Genomic DNA, 22968 nt, shown 5'->3' with positions numbered 1-22968 from the left:
GGATGGATTAATATAAATCATTCAACTTTCTAAAGATTGAGCTCAAATCTATGGGAGTAAGACTAATGTGAAATAATAAGCTTGTGGAGATGAAGTATGTCAAAATATTTCATATCGCTTGAATATATAGTTTCCTTTCACCTATCATCTTAATCATTTTGGATAGATTCTCTAACATTTTTTTTTTAAAGATATCTTTTGGGGTAGACTTTCTAACATTTTTTTTTTTAAGATATCTTTTGGGGTAGACTTTCTAACATGTTTTTTATTTTTATTTTTACGACTCGGATTTTCGCACCAACTTGAGGAGAGCTAGTTTGGCCACACAAATTAGCCTCCATGTAAGTGAAGGATATTGTAAGATGGAAGGCAAGGGGACTTGAACTTGGGATCAATCACCCATAAGCCCAAGCCCTTACCATTCCACCAACCCCTTGGAGGCAACTTTCTAACATATTATTGGAGTCAAGTTCTACCTCTTTCCTGCTTGCATCCACCATTTGTAACAAATCCAACCAAAATTGATAAGGAGAGAGATTATGGTAATAACAATGTTACCAAAAAGAATGATGAATAAATTATTACGCTAATGGATATTATATAGTAGGCATAATAGGCATTAATATTGCAACGATATAATGTAATAAATTATCACCAATTAGTGAGACTTAATTAGAGACAAAAAGATTAATTTTGGTGATATGGTATTTTAATTTAACATTAAATTCTACATTTTTTGGTCAAAACATTAAATTCTACTTTTGTGTGCAATAAAATAGATCATTTTGTTTTTTTTTTTTTGGTGGTAAAAGAGGCTTGATTGGTTATGTTTTTTTTTTTTTTTTGGTAAGGTAAGAATATATTGATTTAAACCAAGCTTGATTGGTTATGTTTGTTTTCAAAAAATGAATAACTTGGATTTTTTTTTAATTTGACTGCTTGTATCATTTGAAAAATCAATCAATAAAAATGCATTTATTATTGAAAAAATTTATGTTTAAATGTTGTCGTGAAAGTTGAAAATATTTTTCATTTATTTGTTTTTGCAGGTCGATAAATGATCATTTTTTGTAAAGTATTTTTTTAAAATTATTATTTTTTCAGCAAAACAAATAAACCATTAAATTCTAATATAAGTAGATCATACTTTATGATCTAATAGGACAGAGTTTAAATCTTTAGATGGAAAAGAAAGAAAATTGTCTGGTTTAGATGTGATGCTATAGTTCGTAAGCCAATCGGCTACAAATGCCTCCGTCTTTTACTTGCATGTAGTCAAGGCCATACCATAGTTCCCAAAGTTTTTTACTTATTTTTTTCCCGGAAAGTGCCTAAAGTTCGGTTTTAACAAAAGTAGAAATTCCCTCAAATAGATTATTTAAATTTACTTTCAATATATATTTTGTTTTAGCCATTCCTAAATCTAAACTGGAGAAGGAAACGATTTCATGCTTCCAACCTTTATATTATTTTTTGAATTTTTGGATTTTAATTTAATTCTACAAATATGTGGAGTGACAAACTAATAAGAGAAAAAAGACAATATGCTTCCCAAATTTTGTTCCAATATGTAATGTGGTTCGTAAATATTAATTTATTTAACATGCTTTATAAAGTATCTAAAAATGTTCAATCTATTTCTTAAATTATATGAAAATGTTTAATATCATCTTTCCATTAATTCAAATTAATGAAAATTGTTGATGTGATTTTCAATCCATTAAATTTGGACAGTGGACAAAAAAAGTTGCATATAAAATATTCATGCAAAATATTCACGTCGAATAAAATTATAATAATCAACGTCAACAAATATTTTTTCCTCGTCTAAAATAGATAGATGGACATATTGACTTATTATTTTTGAAATTCTAATTCAATATATAAAAATTCACATCATTAAAATAATATCTGATTTGTCGTTTAAGTAATATATTAAACAAATTAAAATTTTATTGACAATATTCTCTATTAATAAATACAAATGATTGAAAATATCCAATTTTTTTTTTCGATTCTTAACGCGGCTAACCGTTTTCATTCGAGACCCAAGACAGAGAGAGTCTCCGCAGTCCGAAGAACATGGAAACAATGCGGCCCGTCGAAATTCGGCGCCGGTCCCACAGCCAATAAGATTCGAGCTACGGAACATTTTCGAAGCTCTATTCCCCGGCCCCTATACAAGCCTCGCTGCTCCCCCCATCACTGTCCCTCGTTTAGCAACCCTAGCTTCAAGCTTCAAGCTTGTGCCTTCTTCGATTGCCTCCTTCCATTCTTCTCCTTCAAGCGTCCTTCTCCGTCGACACAACCCTTAAGAGAGAGAGAGAGACCGCATAATGGCCGGTAAAGGTGAGGGTCCGGCCATCGGAATCGACCTCGGGACGACCTACTCCTGCGTCGGGGTGTGGCAGTATGACCGCGTCGAGATCATCGCCAACGACCAGGGGAACCGGACGACGCCGTCGTACGTGGGGTTCACCGACACCGAGCGCCTCATCGGTGACGCCGCCAAGAACCAGGTCGCGATGAACCCGATCAACACTGTATTCAGTGAGATCCGATTTCTAGGACCTGGTTTTATGTATTGTTGATGGTTCAGTAGATTGTTTTTGTTGGATCAAGGCTTCATTCAAAGACGGGCTGATCTATGGTTTTTTTGCAGCCTTTACTTTGACTTAGTGCGTGTTGTTTTCCTCGTAGATCACGATGTTATGGCGCGCGTGCTGTGTTTAGGAGCGCTCGTTGCAGTTTTTGTTCGTGATCTGCTGTAAATCTGAGTAGTCACTGTATGTATGTATGTATGTATGTATGTATGTATGTATTTTCCAGATTTGGCTTGTCTATGGTCCTCCTGGATAGGCACTTTTTTTTTTAAAATTTTATTTTATAAATATTTTGGTGTTGCTGGCCAGTTGCTTTTATGCTTGGTGGTCAGCTTATTAGGTTCTTGTACTCTTACCGTGCTGGCGAATCGCTATTTGTTACTGGATGTCGTTTAAAATTGGTCTTTCCGTATTTTGAGGTCTAGGCTCGAAGTTGCAAGCAAGCGTGTTGTACTCGCCTTATGTATAACCGAGAGTAAAGTACGGTGAAGGAAGAATAGTTGCAACTACTCATGCTTTATGTACATGTTCCCTATGGACTGTCTGCCATCTGTAATTCAACGACTTTGTCTGGCGGCGATATTGGACTTTACTGTTTCAAAACCCATCAATTTCCTAAGAGGGTGATCGGTTCGAATTTTGTACGTAAGAAAGAATTGACTTGGTATGCTTCCGGTGTGTCGGTGCTTCGATCAACTTTAATATATAGTGTTAGGTCTCGACGTTTCTTTCTTTCTTTCTTTCTTTTCTTTTTTTGTTGCCGGGGGGTGCAAAATATGGGTTGGTGCGGTGAAAATATTAGTTTCAAAGTTATGGTTAGCTTTTAGACAGCTTGGTTCCACAGGTGGGGATACTCTTTGTTGAATGGAATACCGCTATACGGTTTTTGTTGCTTGGGTGATTTACACTTGCCTTTCCATTACAGATGCCAAGAGATTGATTGGCCGTAGATTCCGTGACGCATCTCTACAGAGTGATATTAAATTTTGGCCATTCAAGGTCATTCCTGGGCCTGGTGACAAGCCCATGATTGTGGTCAACTACAAGGGTGAGGAGGAACAGTTTGCTGCTGAGGAGATCTCTTCCATGGTCCTCATGAAGATGCGTGAGATTGCTGAGGCTTATCTTGGATCAGCCGTGAAGAATGCTGTGGTCACTGTCCCAGCGGCCTTCAATGACTCTCAGCGTCAGGCCACCAAGGATGCTGGTGTCGTCGCAGGCCTAAATGTGATGCGTATCATTAATGAGCCTACAGCAGCTGCAATTGCTTATGGTCTTGACAAGAAAGCAACCAGTGTTGGCGAGAAGATTGTCTTGATCTTTGACCTCGGTGGTGGTACGTTCAGTGTCTCTCTTCTCACCATTGAGGAGGGTATCTTTGAGGTGAAGGCCACCGCTGGTGATACCCACCTTGGTGGAGAGGACTTTGACAACAGAATGGTCAACCATTTTGTCCAAGGGTTCAAGAGGAAGCACAAGAAGGACATTAGTGGCAACCCCGAGCCCTCAGGAGGTTGAGGACATCTTGCGTAAGGGCCAAAAAGGACACTCTCATCCATGGCCCGGACCACCATTGAAATTGATTCCTTGTATGAGGGCGCTGATTTCTACTCAACCATCCACCGTGCCAGATTTGAGGAGCTCAACATGGACCTTTTGGGAAGTGTATGGAGCTGGTTGAGAAGTGTTTGAGGGATGCCAAGATGGATAAGAATACGGTCCATGATGTTGTCCTTGTTGGAGGTTCAACTAGGATACCTAAGGTTCAGCAGCTTCTGCAGGATTTCTTCAATGGCAAGGAACTTTGCAAGAGCATTAACCCAGATGAGGCCGTTGCCTACGGTGCTGCTGTTCAAGCTGCCATCTTAAGTGTTGAGGGAAATGAGAAAGTACAGGATCTCTTGCTGTTGGATGTCACCCCACTCTCCCTTGGTCTTGAGACTGCCGGTGGTGTCATGACTGTGTTGATCCCAAGGAACACCACCATCCCCGTGAAGAAGGAGCAAGTTTTCTCTACCTGCTCAGACAACCAGCCCGGTGTGCTCATCCAGGTATATGAAGGTGAGAGCGAGGACCAGGGACAACAACTTGTTGGGTAAATTTGAGCTCTCAAGCATTTCCCCGGCTCCTAGTGGCGTCCCTCAAATTACTGTGTGCTTTGACATTGACACCAATGGTATCTTGAACGTGTCTGCTGAGGACAAGACCCCTCGTCAAAAGAACAAGATCACCATTACCAATGACAAGGGAAGGCTATCCAAAGAGGAGATCGAGAAGATGGTTGAAGAGGCAGAGAAGTACAAGTCCGAGGACGAAGAGCACAGGAAGAAGGTTGAGGCTAAGAACGCCTTGGAGAATTACGCCTACAACATGAGGAACACCATTAAGGATGAAAAGATTGGCGCCAAGCTTCCGCCTGCTGATAAGAAGATTGACGATGCCATGTAGCAGGCCATCCAACGGTTGGACGGCAACCAGAAGGAGTTGGAGAGCATCTGCAACCCCATCACCGCCAAGATGTACCAAGGTGCTGGTGCCGACATGGGTGCAGGAGTGGACGATGATGGTCCTGCTCGTGGTGGAAGCAGAGCTGGTCCTAAGATTGAGGAGGTCGACTAATTGTTCTCCATGGCTATCTTTATCTACTGTTTTTTCCCCGCCCTTTTTCTGTTTATGTCCACGATTTGCAAGCTTACTCCCATTTTGGCTTTGGGTCTTTTTAAGCGTTTGTTCCCAAAGCGCACGTGGTCCTATGTTACTTCTCTGCGTGTTAAAATTTTCATCTTCATCCTGGATCTTTTGTGCGATCGTTGGCGCCGCCATTCTCTGATCTTTGGGTGTAGTTGCGCAAAGTTTCGATTCAATATCTCCTAACGGGTCTTCTATAGAGACACATGCCCCAAGTCTTGTGTCACCTTCCTCTAAATCAAGCCAAGTTACTGAAATTATGGCTAAATGGGGCCAGTCCGTAAGATGATGTACCGAGGAGAACGAGCATAGTGGATAAGTAATACAGGCTGTGATTAGCTAAAAAAAACCCGTTACAGTTAAGCTTAGCAGACCAGAGAAAACCATAATTGAGTAATGGAGAAGATAAGAGAGGCAAAGACACGAGATCAAACCTTAACTCAACTCGGTTTTATCATCCCTTTTAGATGAAAACGCCAGAACCAATCGCAGATCTTGGCATTTGATGGTGAAGGAGGAGTGAGCATAGAGGAACGTCCAAATCGGGAATTGCCTAGATTAGACTAGATTGTGTTGGCCGATTTTGGGCGATTCTAGAGGCGTTGGTTCAGTTCCCGATTCCAGGATAGGAACCACAATGGACCAATTATATATATGATTTTTTTATTTATTAATTTCTTAAAGAATAGCACACGACTTAAGCTTGAAGGACCTAATGTCCTAAATCAATAGAAGACCCTAATCTCTGCTTCTCCAGTAACTAGCCTCCTCCCATCCACGCGACTTGCCTCTCACGCCTTGCAGTCTTTTCCTCTCTTGCTTGGAGCCTGAGTCAGTGAGTAGCATCCGGCGTCCCTCTTGCAGTTCGTGTGGTGTTTGTCCGACGCTCATGCTCTTGTTCTGCTTCGTAAGTATCCTTCATCTCTCCTTCGAAACCTCTCTTCAGTCATGGAAAGGCCTCGAATGTCTTTGTATTTTGTCTATTGTTATATTGTTCTGCTTTTGATTCTTCCTCTGTATCAGCATCAATTCGAAATTAAATTAGTTGGTGAATCCTTTGATTGTAATTTAGGAGTGGGATTTCGTTTCGTTCCATGAAAAAACCTATTTACTTCCTTTCTATTATCTTGCCTTTTCGTTTTTCACTTTGATTTCAGTAGTTTCTCCTCATAAAATTGTATTTGAAACTAAATTTTTGTGAGACTTGGACAAACAAATTCATCAAACTTGTAAAACTGTGCTTGTTTTAGTGGATTTCTAATAGCTATCCTAGTTTACATAAGGAATCCATCTCACAGCTTGTAGAAAAGCTTAATTTGATGGGTGTTCCGAATTGATGGCTCCAATTAATATTTTGCTTGATTCAAGTGATTCATTTAAATGTTAATGAAAGTGGACAAATCCAATGATGCTATGAATCTAGTAATGGACTTACTAGAAGATGAAGGTGAAGAAGACCTTGAAGAGGCGTCCAACACAACTAAGGTATCTAAATCAACAGTTTGGCTTCATTTTTGTAAAGCAAAAGGTGAGAAAGGGTAAATTGAGGCGTTTTGCATTTATTGTGGGGTCAAGTACATGTGCTATGTTGATAATGGTACTTCTACTATGTTAAAGTACTTAAAAAAGTGTAACAAGTATCCTTGCAATATAGAAAAGAACTAAAATTTGTTTGCCACATGCAAAGTAGATGTGATTTAAATGACAATGGGGGCAATACTAGTACTGGTAGTTCAATATCTTATTGACATGGAAATTTGATCAAGATCACTATAGGCAAATGCTTGTTCGGATAATCATAATAGATGAATAACTTTTTTTGATGGTTGAGCTGTTGGATTCCATGATTTTATTAATAAGTTGCAACATTTCTACAATCACATCCCACGATCTATAGTGACTAGAGAAAAAAAAAACAAGTTTGAAGATTTACTTTTTGCAAGCTCAAGTTTAGGGTTGCCCTCATGATTGTTACATGGAGTTCTATTCAAAACATGAACTATTTATGTCTCCTTATACATTTTATTGATAACAATTAGAAATTGCATAAAGGAATCATCAATTTTGTGATGACAAGGGCAAGGAGATTGAGAAAATCGTTTAGAATTGTATTGGAGAAAACATCTTCGAGTGATTTTGATGGTGTCCAAACTATCCTTAGTATATTACTTACTATGTTGTTTGTAGATATTTGGACCAAAGAACCATGCAACATCCATGGTGTGACCCATTGGAAAGAAATTTGCAAATGTTCTATTATTACAAACAACACTAGTCAACCAAAAAGATCAGGTACTAAAGATGTTTATATCGAAGTAGTAAAAATCAGGTTACTGGTGATATAACAATCGAGTATATAAGTTGATGTTCGTTGAGTCGGCTAAAGAGACGTTGAAAAATCTAGATTTGTACAACGGCATAATTGGAATAAAGCATGCAACAAAGTAGCTAGAGTGTTTGACAAGTTAGTTAGAGACTATAGTGAGAAGATAACATCAGTTCCTATTTTTGTTTACTCTATAAAAATTTCTAGGAAAGAAGCTGTATGGGCAGTACCTTCCTAGATAGTAACTCAATGGAAACCTCTCCAACAATCTTCTACCTTTCTAAACCGACCTCAAAGAATAGATTGAAGAAGAGCATAAAATAAAAGGCTTTGAAGAACCAAGAGAGAGTGCACCACACAAAAGATCGAGTAGGTTACATACTGTTGTTATCTGTTGAAAGCTCTCTATCTCACTGTTTTGTTTGTCGTGCTGTTTAGCAATTATGCTACGGATTAAATGTACAAGTGTAAGAGCAACATAATAGTGTAATCTATCACATGATGGATTAGTGCTAGCTAATTGTAACTTTCCAAGCAGATTATTAGTGGAATCTAGCCCGTTTTGAGGCTACTAGTCCGAAGAGTGGACATAGGCTTAAGGACAAAACCGAACCACTATAACTCTCTCAATCCCACTATTATTCATTTACTCACATACATTGGAATACAGTTGGAGAGCATTTGCTTAAACATTAGATTGAGGTAATCTTAATTTAATAATTAGTTAATTTCCGCAAAAGATCATCAAAGTTTGAAAACAACTTATTTAACCCCCCTCTAGGTTGTATTGTTAGCCTCAACAATTGATATCAAAGCTCTGTTGCTCATTATTTGAAGTGTATTTCTTCCGAGTACAAAGATCACTTATTATGGCTAACCTTAACAGCTTCTTTACTACTGATACTCAAGCTCTCAACAAATCGCCATACTTCCATGGAAGCAACTATGGCTATTAGAAGTAAAAAATGAAATCTTACATTGAAGTCGCAGATCTAGACATGTGGGATGTAGTTACGAACGGTCACTCATGTTCGACAAGAAGGCCAAGAAGCAATAGCCGTCAACACTACAGAAGAATCTCACAAAAGAGCCACTCTTAATGCTAAAACAAAACACTTCCTGTATTGTGCATTACCACCTTTTGAATTTAACAGAATCTTTTCTTGTGATACAGTAAAGGAAATCTGGGGTTGCATTATGCTAACATTTGAATGAACAAAAAGAGTTAAAGAAACTAAGTAGAGCATCTTGCTTAGGAGCTACGAGCTATTCAAGATGAAGTCTGATGAAACAGTAACTTAAATGTTCACACAATTCATTGAAATAGTGAATGGACTTGCTCTTCAAGGAAAAATCTACATAGATGCTGAGAAAGTAAATAAATTGCTGCGAGCTCTTCCCATGGAATGGAGTACCGTCAAGACCTCATTATAGGAAACCATGAGGATCAACCAATCACCATGGATGAATTTACAGGAACATTCATGTCCTATGAAGTTGAGCTTTAAAATGAAGAAAGTAATTCTAAAGGTAAGAAAGTCATTGCATTTAACACTAACCATGATGATACAAATAGAGAAATGTCCTCTGATGATGAAGAAAGTGATGAAGACATGGCATTGCCAACAAAGAAGTTCAAAAGCTTCATGAGGAGAGGAAACTACGAAGGAAAAATATTATCTAAACACGTTGACAAGAAGAAACCTTACAAGGACAAGGAAGAATCCAAAGATAAGGACATCGTGTGCTATGAATGCAGGAAGTTTGGACACATAAAATTAGAATGTCCATCCATTAAGAAGAAGAAAGGGAAATTCGACAAAAAGAAAAAGGTGCTGAAAGCTAAAACATGGAGCAACACTAAATATGAAACAAGTGATGAAGAAGAAGCAAATCTTTGTCTCATGGCTAACTCGAACTAGAAGAATACGAGATAAATGATTTTGAAATATTTTATGATGAATTGAGGTTTTTTAAAAGAAATATTTGAAGAACACCAAAAAGCTTCAAAATGAATTTCTGCTTTAAAAAATGAGGTTCATGAACTTACCATTGAAAACCTCATCAATAAAACTCTCATTGACAATCTGAAGAAAGAGCTTGATTCTCAAATAAATCAATTAAAGCTCATGCAAGTTGAGAATGAGCATGTTAAGCATGAAATTTGAAAAATTAGCACCAAATTCTCTCTTGGTTAAAAAACTTTACGGTACATCCTCTTTATCCAAATTCCTCACTACAACATTACAACAAGAGTGGTCTTGGACGTGAAGGAAATGAAGACGAGACGAATCATTTTCCTAAAATTAAAGATAGACTGAGCACAGACCTCTTGCACATTTTTACAAAACTTATTTTGCTAAACATTTTACCAATGTTATTGGCAAGAAGTTTCTTGAATGCTCAATCTGTGAAGGATACGACCATTTCAAAATAGACTGTCCAAAACAGCAAAAGAAGTTCAAGAAAACTAGCTGGTCCCTCGATCCTGAATCAAAATCTAACTACAAAGAACCCAAGTTTATATGGGTACCAAAAAAAAAAAGAAAAAGATGAGATTTACTTTGATTTCAGGTTATCTTGAAGAAAAACAAGTGGTATTTAGATAGCGGGGGTTGCGTACACATAACTGGAGACAACAACAAGTTCATACCGCTTATAATTGTAAATGGAGGTATAGTTACATCTGGAGGAAAGGATAAAGGAAGAGTCATCGAGAAAGGAAACATAAGGTTGGGAAACCTAGTTATTGAAGATGTTCCACTTGTTCAAGGTCTAAAGCACAATCTTCTTAGTATAAGTCAACTTTGTGACAAAAGTTACAAAATAAAACTCGAGAAAGGTAAGTATATAGGCACTAGCAAGGACATATCACAAACATTCACTGGAAATAGATATGACAACATCTATTTACTTGACATAAATTTTGAGGAATTATACCGTTTAATGTCTATCAAGGAAGAACATGATCTATGGCACAAGAAATTAGGTCACATTATTGCAAAGTAGATTCAAAAGATATCTTCCAAAGGTATTGTTTGTGGTTTGCCAAAAATCAATTATAGCAAGTGTGACACATGCAATGCATGCACATTGAGAAAATATGTGAGAAGCTCTTTCAAATCTATTAAAAGTATTGCTACCAACAGATCTTTGTAGTTACTACATATGGACTTATTTAGACCAACATGAACAATAGGTCTAGGAGGAAGAAAATACCATTTGGTCATTATAAATACTACTCAAGATTCATTTGAGGGAAAAAGAACCCTTCAAGTGCCAAAAGTTAACACAAAGGAACACTTAAGTGCCAAAACTTACGAAAGTAACACTTAAGTGCCACTTTTTATGAAAAATGAGACACTTGAGTGCCACATCCAATGAACCTTGCCGAAAATCCTACGTAGCATTTTTTTTTTTATTAATTTTTTCACTTACGTGGCTTGTTGGAAGGCTGACTCAGCACATCACATACAAAAACGACGTCATTTTGACACTGTTTAGCCACATTAGCATGCAAAACGACGTCATTTTGTGTGTAGCTCGCTGGAAAATTGCTACGTCAGCGTTTGGCCAGATTTTCTGCCGGTGGCACTTAAGTGATCCATTTTGCTCCGATTTTGACACTTCAGTGTCACTTTCGTAACTTTTGGCACTTAAGTGTCCCTTTGTGCCAACTTTTGGCACTCAAAGGGTCCAAGTGTCTTCATTTGGGTAATGTTCTTATCACATAAAAATGAGGCATTTCATTCTTTTGAGGAATTTGCTCAACAAGTTCAAAATGAGAAGGGATATGGCATCACCATTATCAGAACTGACCACAGAGGAGAATTTGACAATCAAAACTTTGCTGAATATTGTGATGAAAATGGAGTGGAACACAAATTTTCCATTGCTTACACTCCTTAATAGAATGAAGAAGCTAAAAGAAGAAATCGATCACTACAAGAAATGGCAAGAATAATATTGATCGCAAGTAATGTATCTACTTATTTTTGGGCTAAAGCTATAGCCACTGCATGTTGCACTCTTAGTAGAGTATTATTGAGATCTATGATAAAATAAAAATAAAAAGGCTCCATATGAAATATATAAAGGGAGAAAACCTACTTTGCAATACTTCCATGTATTCGGATGCAAATGTTTCATTTTAAAGAATATAAATGACAACATCATAAATGACAACATCGAGAAGTTTGATGCACGAGACTAAAGACATCTTTCTTGGTTACTCTACTACAAGGCAAGCCTATTAACAAAGATTCAAAGGTAGTGGAAGAATCCATAAATGTGAATTTCATGGATGATCAAAAGGGAGTACAAACTGATGATTGTGAAGACGTCATACATATATTTGCACCCGTTGCTCATAAATAGCAGCAATCACAACCCTCAGCTGATCTTTCAAATCAAAGTCAATCCTCTAGAGATTGGAGATTCAAGACTGAACATCTAAGGAACAAATAATAGAAAAAGTAGATGAAGGAATCAAAATAAGATCATCTCTCTAAGGTATTATCAACTCCTTAGCTTTTATATCATAAGTTGAACGTAAGAAAGTCAAAGATGTTCTCAAAAATGAAAGCTGGATTGAAGCTATGCAAGAGGAATTACATCAATACAAAAAGTTAGCAATGTTTGGGAAGTACTTGCTAGACCCAAAGATCAGACTGTAATAGGAACCAAATGGGTATTCATGAACAAAGTTGATGGAGCAAGTAATGTTGTACGTAACAAAACAAGACTAGTTGCCAAAACATACATACAGGAGGAAGGTATTGATTTTGATGAACCTTATATCCTTGTTGTTAGGCTAGAAGCTATACATTTATTATTAGCTTATGGCTACTTTCATGATTTCATATTATATCAAATTGATACTAAAAGTGTTTTTTTTAATGGTTATATAAAAAAATGGTGTACGTTGAGCAACCACTAGGTTTTGAAGAAACGGATAGACTTGGTGATGTTTATCAACTTAAGAAGGCACTCTATGGACTAAAGCAAGTATCGAGAGCCTAGTATGAAAGATTAAGTAATTTATTGACAGATCATGAATTCAAAAAAGATAAGGTAGACACCATGCATTATCAAGAGAAAAGGTAAAGATTTGCTTATCATTCAAATATACTTTGATGATATAATCGTTGGAGCTACTAATGACGTGCTGTGTATAGATTTTGCAAAAATGATGAAGAGTGAATTCGAGATGAGCTTGATTGTTAATCTAAATTTCTTTCTCGGACTCCAAATCAAGCAATGTCTTGAAGGCACCTTCATACATCAAGAGAAGTATGCAAGTGAAATAGTAAAGAAATTTGGTTTGAAATGATGCAAGAAAATAGAGACATCAGTGTCTTGCTCTATCAACTTGCATATGATGAGAAAGGTAAGTCTATCGACCCTAAGCTATATAGGTGTATGATAGGTTCACTTTTATATCTAACGGCATCTAGACTTGATATTTTATTTAGTACATGTTTATGTGCTTGATTTCAATCAGATGCAAAGGAATCACATCTATCAGCTGTAAAATGAATTATTCAATACATTGGATCCACTCAAAGTTAGGGATCCAATATCCCAAAAATACAAATTTTATGTTGCTTGGATACTCAGATGTTGACTTTGCAAATTGTAAAGTTGTTTGAAAAAGTACATCAAGTACTTGTTCATAGTTAGGAAGCATGCCGATCTCTTGGTTTTTAAAGAAACATAATTCAGTTACTCTCTCAATCACTGACATTGAATTGCCCTTGGAAGCTGTTGTGCTCAACTCATTTTGATGAAATAACAATTTAGTAATTTTGGAAAAGATGAGAAATGTATTGTCATCATGTGCGATAACACCAGTGCTATAAACTTGACCAGAAATCCAGTCTTACACTGAAGAGCTGAACACATCGAGGTAAGACATCACTTTGCTAGAGATCATGTTAACCGAGAAAGACATCTAAAAAGCAATCGATGGATTTCTACTTTAGTAAAGTGATGCAACAAACTCCATTTTAGAAAACTGTCAAGGAAAAAAGAAACGATTGTATAGGCAATCCTGATTTTGGCACAAGTATTTGATAACTCTTTGATGGCTAGCTGGATCTCTTTAAAGGTCTCCAACGGTTGGCTTAAAGACTTCTATAAAGAAGGATCATTGAAGCTTAGAAGATGTTGGACTCGAGAATTGTTGTAGTCGTGCTTTAAGCTAGAAATCATCTTTGTTGATATCACTCTGTAAAAGTTTAGCCTTGTAATAGCAAATAGTCAACTGTACAAGTATAAGTGCAGTGGTTAAGTCTCGATAATGTAATCCATCTTGTGAAAGAAACAACACTTGCTAATTATAACTTACGGTATCGATTTCTAGTAAATTCTAGTTATTGTTGAGCTGATTGTTGGAGATTAGACCAAGGCTTGAGTATAAAGTCGAATCACTATATATTGCTATGTGATCCTTAGTGTTTATCATCTGCTTTAATTTGTTAACAATCACCATACACACCTTTGTGATGGCCCGGTGATCCTGGAGAGGTTGAGCTCACCTAGCCAAGGGGAGCCAAGCCTCGCCAATGGTGGGCAAGGCTCGGGCTAACGAGCCTTGTCATGGCTCGAGTTGTTGAGGGCCCACAACACTCCGGTGATGTGGTCGACCCTCATTTGGCCGGTCGCCAACCATGACCAACGACCAAAGAAAGAAGAAGATGAAAGGGGAAAAAGAAAAGAAAAAAGAAAAAAAGGAGCAAAATTTAATAAAATTATATAAAGATTAAAAGAAAATGGTTTGTATTATAAATTTTAAGGATTTTATCAAATACATTTATATTATGAGAATAAAAATTTTGGATAGTTTATCAAGGGTCTTCAAATACTTAGAAATTATTTATGCGAATAGAATTAAGAAAACCCTTTTCAAAGCAAAAATTGTTTCGGAAATAGAATAATTACCAAACCACCCTCACAAGACATTGTATATTTTTTTGTCCAACTTTGTATTGGGTTTCACATTTTCACACTTAGATAGATACTTTCAATTACTTGGGCGTTTACTTATCACACCGCCTTTCAATACCTTGATTGTTAATTGTTTTCCTAGAATAGTATATGATTAAATTAGACTTTCAATAAACCCTCTAAAAATATTTGCATGCTCTCTTAGTAGATTGATGACTTTAGGATCATAGATGGTAATCAAGAATAATGGTCGCTCAGATAACACAATTTCAAGTTAGGTACTACAAGGGCCTGTTAACATAATCAAGTCACCAAACTCAGATAATTTGGTTGTGTATGAATCAAGACAATACTCCCACATCTCAATTGATTTTTAGTTGATCCCAGATGATTTGTACCAATTCCTAGAACTATTAGGTCGTTAAATAATTTGAAAATGAAATGTAGGTAGAAGATGTGATCTCTACCGTGGGATTGAGGAGAGATTTATGACTACATTTGAGCTTGTACTTATATATAGGGACCTCCCCCCTCATTTATATCCATCTCACAAGTGAAATACAATTCTAGATCTTCTCTCTAGAGTTTTTCTATTTACCATTCTTGTGAGTGTGAGCAAGTAAGGCTGACTTTGGAAGAAATTCCTAAGGTGAATCAGCTTTCCAATGTCTCTAGAAATCCCCTTTTAAAACTCCTATAGGAGGAGGCATGTATTTCTTCGAGGCTGTGTAGATGCTAAATTCTCTTATGAAACAACAGCCCATCTTCAACACTCTCAAACTCCGCAGATTTGCAAATAGGTCTGGCAATTTTGAAACACCTGTTCCTGAAATATCCAGCTCCTCTAAAGAGCTTCCCAATTGGCCAATGGACTCTGGAAGTTCTCATATTTAACGACAGTCTCTTAATGACAAGCACCGGAGTTTCAACAGCTCTCCGACTCCATTGGGAAGTTTGGTAATCTTAAAATTATCTATCGAGAGTATTTTAAGTGACGTCAGGTGTTCACATGAATGGGCACGAGACTCAATGACAAGCTGTTGGAGGCACAAAAATTTCCTGCATGGAAGTCTCATCAATGAGGAGTTCTTTCGAAGCTTCCAAACCGCCCAGTTTGTCAGGCAACATGTTGAGTTCAGTGCAGACTTCAAATTCAGGCAAAGCAATTTTTTAGACCACAACTGACAAATCTAGATGGACCGACCGAGAGCATCGCTCTAGAATCAGTATCTCCAAATTCGGGAAGCAAGAAAATGTAGAACTTATCAGTAAGTCAGTGCAACCGGTGAGATTCAAGACTTTCAATTGCTTAATCTGTAAAGCAGAAGAGAAAACATTATAAGGTCAATTGCCAGATAATTAACAGAATAAATGCATTAGAGCAGTAATAAGAAATCATCATCCAACCTCCCCAGCCTTCAGTGACTTTGCTCCATGAAAGATCAAGAATGACCAGTTCAGTTCAGTCAAACTAAATACTGTCGCTTCAAAATCCCTCAGGTAGCCATGCCAATGAAGCCACCTTAACTTTGGAAATACATTTGCGAAGTTTCCGGTCATACTTGCACGATCCAATTTCAAGAACCTCATGTTTGGCATGCTCTTGAAATTGGTTTCTGTACATATATAGAGAGGATGATTTTTTAAGTCAAAGCAGAGGGCTTCCACCTCTTCCATTCCCTATATTTGCCAAGAGTAACAAATCAATCCGAAGCTATAAACTACAATGGGTCACTTTTGGTATGTAGTAAGGACTAGGATGTTTTCTTTTCCGTGCATGCAACCAAAACCTAGATATGGTAAACTAACTAAAACACCGGATAACAGAGTAGACATTATATGTAAGGCTTTCGTTTCACAGAAGAAAGCAAACCATCGAACCAAAAGCCTTTACCTCTTCCCAGTATTGATTACTTCCAGCTTTGCATTATCCATGTATAGTCTACTGCGCCTTCCGGGATATTTAGGTTCTTGATCTATAGTTCTGCTAAGGTACTTCAACAGTTCATGCATCCACAGCTTGTTGTCTTCTCCAATTTTCGCTAGGGGCATCAAAATATGGTGAGAATGCAAAAGATCTCGATCGGGCTACATATAAGATACAATTTGGCTATCCATGCCATTCGCAAACAATGCTATGTCCCAAAATATTGTTTCCGCTTTTCATCTAATGCTTCATAGCAGATTTTCAAATCCCCCCACAATCCTTCAGAATCTCGAGAGTTCTCCTTCCGTGGTTTTATCAAGTCCTCTATCTTCCTCCAATCTTCTATTGTTTTTCCATGCAGAAATGAACCGATGCCTTCAATAACAAGTGGAACCTGCCCTGCAGTTTGATAATGCGCTTTCCAATTTAAGGATAGTCCGGTGTTAGACCATGCATTCCTAAAGCATGCTAGAGAAAAAGTTCAAGAGCTCGGACATTATCCATCTCATTCACTTCATAGATACGACCTAGGCCTCAAGAAACATATGTTCGGAGAATCTCGTGATTTTCTGAAGTAACAGTTATCCGACTTCCAGGACCAAACTAATCAAGCCAGTGTCCTACAAGATCCTCGAGATGCGACTGTTCTTCAGCATCGTCTAGGACTATAAGAACTTTTATATTGCCAAACACATAGAAAAACTTGATTCCACCTTGGAGAGAAGAAACATCGCCATTTCGCTCAAGAATTTCACGTATCAACTTAGTTTGCAAAAACTGAATACCACCAACATTTTGTGCTGTTTCTCCAATCTCTGCGAGAAAGCCACAACTGTCTGAAACAAGAGGAGAGTCGGTCATGTACAGCCTTCGCAATTGTTGTCTTGCCGATTCCAGGAGTTCTATGCATTCCAACCATACGAGCTGCACTCCCATAATCTTCTATTTCCAATAACTTGATTATATCTTTCACTCGATCATCAATACCAGATATATGTTCAATAGTGGCAACTAAGGTCTCAACGACTCCAAAGGGAAACTGGGAAGTTTCAACTCCTTGAGATGTAGAAGCAGTGGAATCCGTTCCAAATTAGGACACTTCCATATCCTCAGTGCAGAGAGACTAGGAAGTGATGGGAGGATATGAAGATCACTCTCTGTGCACTCCACCATAGGTAGCGCACCAATATCCAGACGCTTGGGGCTAGTAAGCTCACCAAGTGGTGGGAGACTTTGGCATCCTGCACAATCAAACAACCGTAGCTCCACTAATTTAAACATGCAAGACATGCGGCTTGAAACCTTGCGCTCCCTTTAGCCTCTTATTTCTAAGCTTCGAAGATTCAAGCTTGGCTGCATCTCTTTGAGTAGAATTTCATCACTTTCTTTTCCGGCAAACACTAATACTGGCAAAACTAAGGAACCTTTCTCCTTCAAGTTCGCAGCATTTGATTCTGCTACCGCATCTTCTATTTCTCCCTAAACTTCAATTTAAAGGCTTCCTCTCAACTTGCTTAACTTGCTCAACTCCTGTCGCGACCTGCTTTTTCTCGGCGCCCGTGATCGGGTACGAGCGCCTAAAGGAGGCTAATGGCTCGGCTGAATTTATTAAGCCCGGACTCTCCCAAGTCCACCAATTCACGACTTTAATGGTTTGAGTTTTTAACCTATAAACCAATTTTTAAAATGGAGTCGCCACTAATCAATTTGGGGTGGGTTGATTAGAAACCCAAGTGAAGTATCGGGAGAAATACTCACTCTCGCAAACCGCAGAAATTAGGATCGGGGACTTGATTACACTAGTTAATTACTAATGCCCTTTCGGTACCTAATCTTGTTTAAACCCTGAGGTTTTTGGATGTTCGAGGATTTTCCATGCATTTTGGGAGGGAAAACATTTTCTAGGTCTTTTTCTAATTTTTTTGGACACAAAAGGGATTTTTTGGGATTTTTTGGTATTTTTAGGAAAATACAAGTCTTTTTGGCTTTTTCTGAATTTTTGGCCTTTTTGGAAAATATGAAATATTTTTGATTTTTTTTTATTTTTCGAAAAATAAAATATTTTTTAATATTTCTTGATATTTTTGGAAAATAAATTATTTTTTGATTTTTCTTGATTTTTTAGAAAATAAAACATTTTTCAACAATTTTTAATATTTTTCGATTTTCTGAAATTAAAACATTTTTTAATATTTTTTTTGCAATAAAATACTTTTGATTTTTTTTTTTTGAAAATAAAATAATTATTATTTTATATTAAAAAATAATAAAACCGACCCGGGTCGGATCCACGGGTTGGGTCCGACCCGGTCGACGACCCACTGCGGACGGCCGCAACGCGGCCCAACTCGGATTTTTCAAAAATTTTTTTTTTTTTTTTTTTAATAAAAAACGACGCCGTGGCGGGCGTTTCGGGGACACCCGGCCCGCCCGACGACCCGCCCCATGACCCGGCTCCCAACAAACCCTACCCGATCCGGCCAGATCGCGACCCGCCTCCGCGCGCCCGCAATTTGCGGAATCCCTACCCGGTTCCCGATCCGGTCCGACCCAACAACCCGGGTCGCAACCCGGAAAATCGGGAACCCTAGGGTTTAAATCGCGGCGCCGAGGCACAATGGCGGGACGACGGCGACGGCGACGACGGCCGCGACGGCGACGATGGGGTGCGGCGGCGACGGTAATGGCGAGGGTTGGACCGGCGGAGGGGGAAACTATGGCGGTGGCAACGGCGGTGGTGGCGGTAACACTACCGCTCGTGGTGATGGCGTCCGGATGGTGGTGGCTGGCGCGCGTCGGCGGACCGATCACGGCAATGGCTTCGCAGTGGGGCACGGCAACAAGCCGTCGAGGCAACGGGCATGGCGTCGGGACCGAGGCGACCGGGCCGCGCACGGCGCCCGGCAAGAAAAGCGGCAAAAAAACAGATCTACTCGGCCGGACCTCCTCGACCTTGATTCCTCCTCACTCGGGCCGATCCGAGCCTCCACCGCCGGATCGACCTTCTCGAAGTCACTCGCCGCCGGCCTTCCCGAAGTCTCGGTGGAAGGTGGCCGAGCTCGCGACTCGAGCTCCTCTTGCGCTCGCCCTTCAACCCTTCCCGATGTCTCTCGGTGAAGGATCTCCGAGCTTGCCACGCCCTCCGACGATGCTTGCGGCCACCTATTTATAGGCGAAGGAACTCCGGTCGACGGAGGGGTTCGTCGCCGGCCTCCGGCTTACCCACCGGTTCCGCTCGGCCGAACCGGTGTCCCATCGAGCTTTCCAAAGCCGCTCGGCATTAATGGCGCCCGATCTTATCCTCTCCGGCCGACGTCGGCCTACTCCCCTCGGCCGTAGGCCGTCCTTTCGCGCGTCGCCGGCCACCGCGCGTGAGCTGTGAGGCGGAGAAAGATGGAGCGAGGAAGAAGAAGAGGGAAGAAGAAGGAGAGTGGGGCCAAGCCGCACAAGCCCACGTGAAGAAAATGGGGGCTTTTGTTTTTCTTTTGTTTTTACTAGTTTTTGTTGTTTTTGCTATTTATTTGGTTTTTGTTCATTATTCCGAAAAAGACAAAATAAATAACTTAATTAATAGACCTAAATAAAATTGAGGTGTCAACAGCTGCCCCTCTTTGAAGGTGAGTTCGCAGAGGTTGCATTCAAAGACAGACTGATGCCTCAATTTTATCCATGCATGCGTATTAGATTATATTTTATTTGGAACTTATTATTCTATGCAGAAAAAGAGCAATATAACTTTACATATACTAAGACAGATAAGAAGATACCTGTAGTTACTTACCGGGAGTGAGTGAGATAGGTGTGAACCCCGAGTTTTGGCAAGTATCAAGGCGTCATCTTACCTGGTGATATGAGGAGGTTGCTTTTCCAGGGCTCGAACCATTCTTCGGTCGCCTGTTAAAACAATCAATGATTTGTCTAGGACCCGAACCATTCTTCGGTCGCCTTGACGGGAGATGCACCGACCTTTCTTAGGGCATCTCATTTGGAAGGGTGCCCGATTTGTATCGAAGACACCATGATTTGGTACCCGACCTTTCTCGGGAGATGCACCGACCTTTCTCAAAGCATCATGATTTGTGACCCAAACTTTCTTTGTTGGGGTGTCTCGACTTCGTTTCAAGGACACCGATTGGTACCCGACCTTTCTGGGGAGATGCGCCGACCTTTCTCAGGGCATCGATTTGTGGGGCGTCTGACTTCTGTCAAAGACACCAGTTGGAACCCGACCTTTCTCGGGAGAATGCGCCGACCTTTCTCAGGGCATTTGCTTGCTGGGAGATAGTACTTGGATGATCACAAGTACAAACTCTTGGGGGATACTTGGATGATCACAAGTATCGAAGGGGTGCCTGGACGATCACAGGTACAAACTCTTTGGGGATACTTGGATGATCACAAGTATCGAAGGGGTACCTGGACGATCACAGGTACAAAATCTTGGGTATTCATGAAGGTCTCTCACCTCCTGGTAATTGGGAATATCGAGTACATGCCTCGCATATTCATGAAGGTTTCTCACCTCTTGGTAGTTGGGAATATCGAGGATGTGCCTCGCATATTCGTGAAGGTCTCCCATCTCCTGGCGATATAAACTTGAATGTAGCGCAAGGCTTACCTGGATGGCCGCAGGCACTCAAAAGGGCTGAAACACCTGAGTAGCCGCAGGAGTACAAAGTACCGGAATACTTCGATGAACACAAGTATTTAATGACATGATCTGGGACCACTCAGCAGGTCCAAGTGTAAGAAAGCATACTCCGGGTAGGCACAGCACACAAAGCAAAGTGGAATGCTTGAAGTGCTATTATTTGGGGACAACTCGGGCAAGCTGAGTGTCATGAAAAGGAAGTACCTGGACAATGGTGGGTACTTGACGATATGGGGATACCTAGACAGCAGTAGGTATTCCAAGAGATACTTGGTCAGTCACAAGTATCAATACTCTGGGGACAACTTGAACATGTCGAGTGTCGGGAAAAGGGAGTATCCGAACGGTGACCGGTACTCAAAGACAACAGGGATACCTAGACAGTAGTAGGTATTTAACAATAAAGGGATACTTGGTTAGTCACAAGTATCAATACCTTGAGGACAACTCGAATAGGTCGAGTGTCAGGAAAAATGAGTATCCGGACGGTGGCCGGTACTCAAAGACGATGGGATACTGAGACAATTGCAAGCACCCAAACTCAAGGGATGACTCGAATAGGTTGAGTGTCAAGAAGAGAGTACCTGGACAAAGTGATAGGTACCTTAAGACAAATGGGGATAGAGATATGCTTACCTCGGCAATATCTCGATCTCTAAGAGTGTATCTGTTATTTGCACAGTATGCACACATGATTGTATATGCTGTAAATTCATGAGTTCCAATGAGATTCATGCATGATAATTTTGTCGATTCGCATCTTTTGATTTCCACTGGGAAGATTTTGAAAGACAACCTTCATTTAGAATGTAGATGTCTTGAGCATGCAGATGAGGGACTTTCGCCCGAAAGGACTTTCCGCTCACTCATGGAAAAGGCTATCCCGACCATTGATGCAGGATTCATAAGGACCACACTCTCATTGTCATCATGTCGCAGGGTCCGAGTATTCTCGCAAGTGGTATGATTTTACCAATGTGAGAGGTCTTTGTTGAAATTGTGATGAAGACTTGGTCGATAGCTTATCAAATGGGACCGTCGAGGTCAAGGCTCATGAATGAAATGCCGCACGATCATCTCCAGGTTTACAAGTCAAGAGTCTTGCGAAAAGAGATAGAATAGTCTTGCTCGTACTTCTTCGAGCGATGCTTATAGACATATGAAATCCTACGTTAATTGAAGTGCCCCTAGTCCAAGAGACTTTTACAATGGGATGCAAAGTAGGCTTGATTCATGTGTAAAAAGGTAGAGCTGGTGATTGCCTTGGCATTTGTCACCAGTCTTTCTTCTCACTATCAAATGGAGGTTCTATGGATCACAACAGCAACATTTTCTTGGCTGCATTTTTGACTGGAGGGCATTGGCCTTGCTTTTACCAGCACATTTTTTTTCATGCCCTTATTTTTTATTCCAGCTTCTTCAAATATGGGCATTGACCTTACTTTTACCAGGTACACTGCTTTTTTTTATGCCCATGTTTTTTCATTCTTTGTTGCTTGAGAGCCGATCTTGACAAGTTCAAGCAAACGCCTTTGTTAGACTATTGAGTATTCATCTTTTGCAGCGCTTTTGATTATGCTACTCAAACGGCGTAGCTTCGCTTTGCCTCCATGTGAGGGTGAATTTACAGACTCAATTGAGTTGTACAATAGATACAAGTGCGTAAAGAAAGAATTGCTCTTCATGACTCTAGGGCACTTAAATTAACGCAAGTGTTCATATGCAATAAAGACACTCGAAAATTGATGCAAGTGCAAGCAAGAAAATTTCTATCCCCTTTCTCACCTTGTGATGCCGACTTGCTTTCAACTTGCCCCAGTGTGGG

General features: G+C 39.5%; 1 pseudogene; it reads left to right on the top strand.

The window, feature by feature from the left end:
* The first annotated feature begins 2120 nt into the window (after window positions 1–2120).
* Window positions 2121–5398, top strand: LOC120293193 (annotated as a pseudogene).
* Window positions 5399–22968: the final 17570 nt, after the last annotated feature.

This window comes from Eucalyptus grandis, chromosome 5 (genome assembly GCF_016545825.1).
Source record: "Eucalyptus grandis isolate ANBG69807.140 chromosome 5, ASM1654582v1, whole genome shotgun sequence".
NCBI lineage: Eukaryota > Viridiplantae > Streptophyta > Magnoliopsida > Myrtales > Myrtaceae > Eucalyptus > Eucalyptus grandis.
This window is presented reverse-complemented; position numbering and strand designations above follow the sequence as displayed.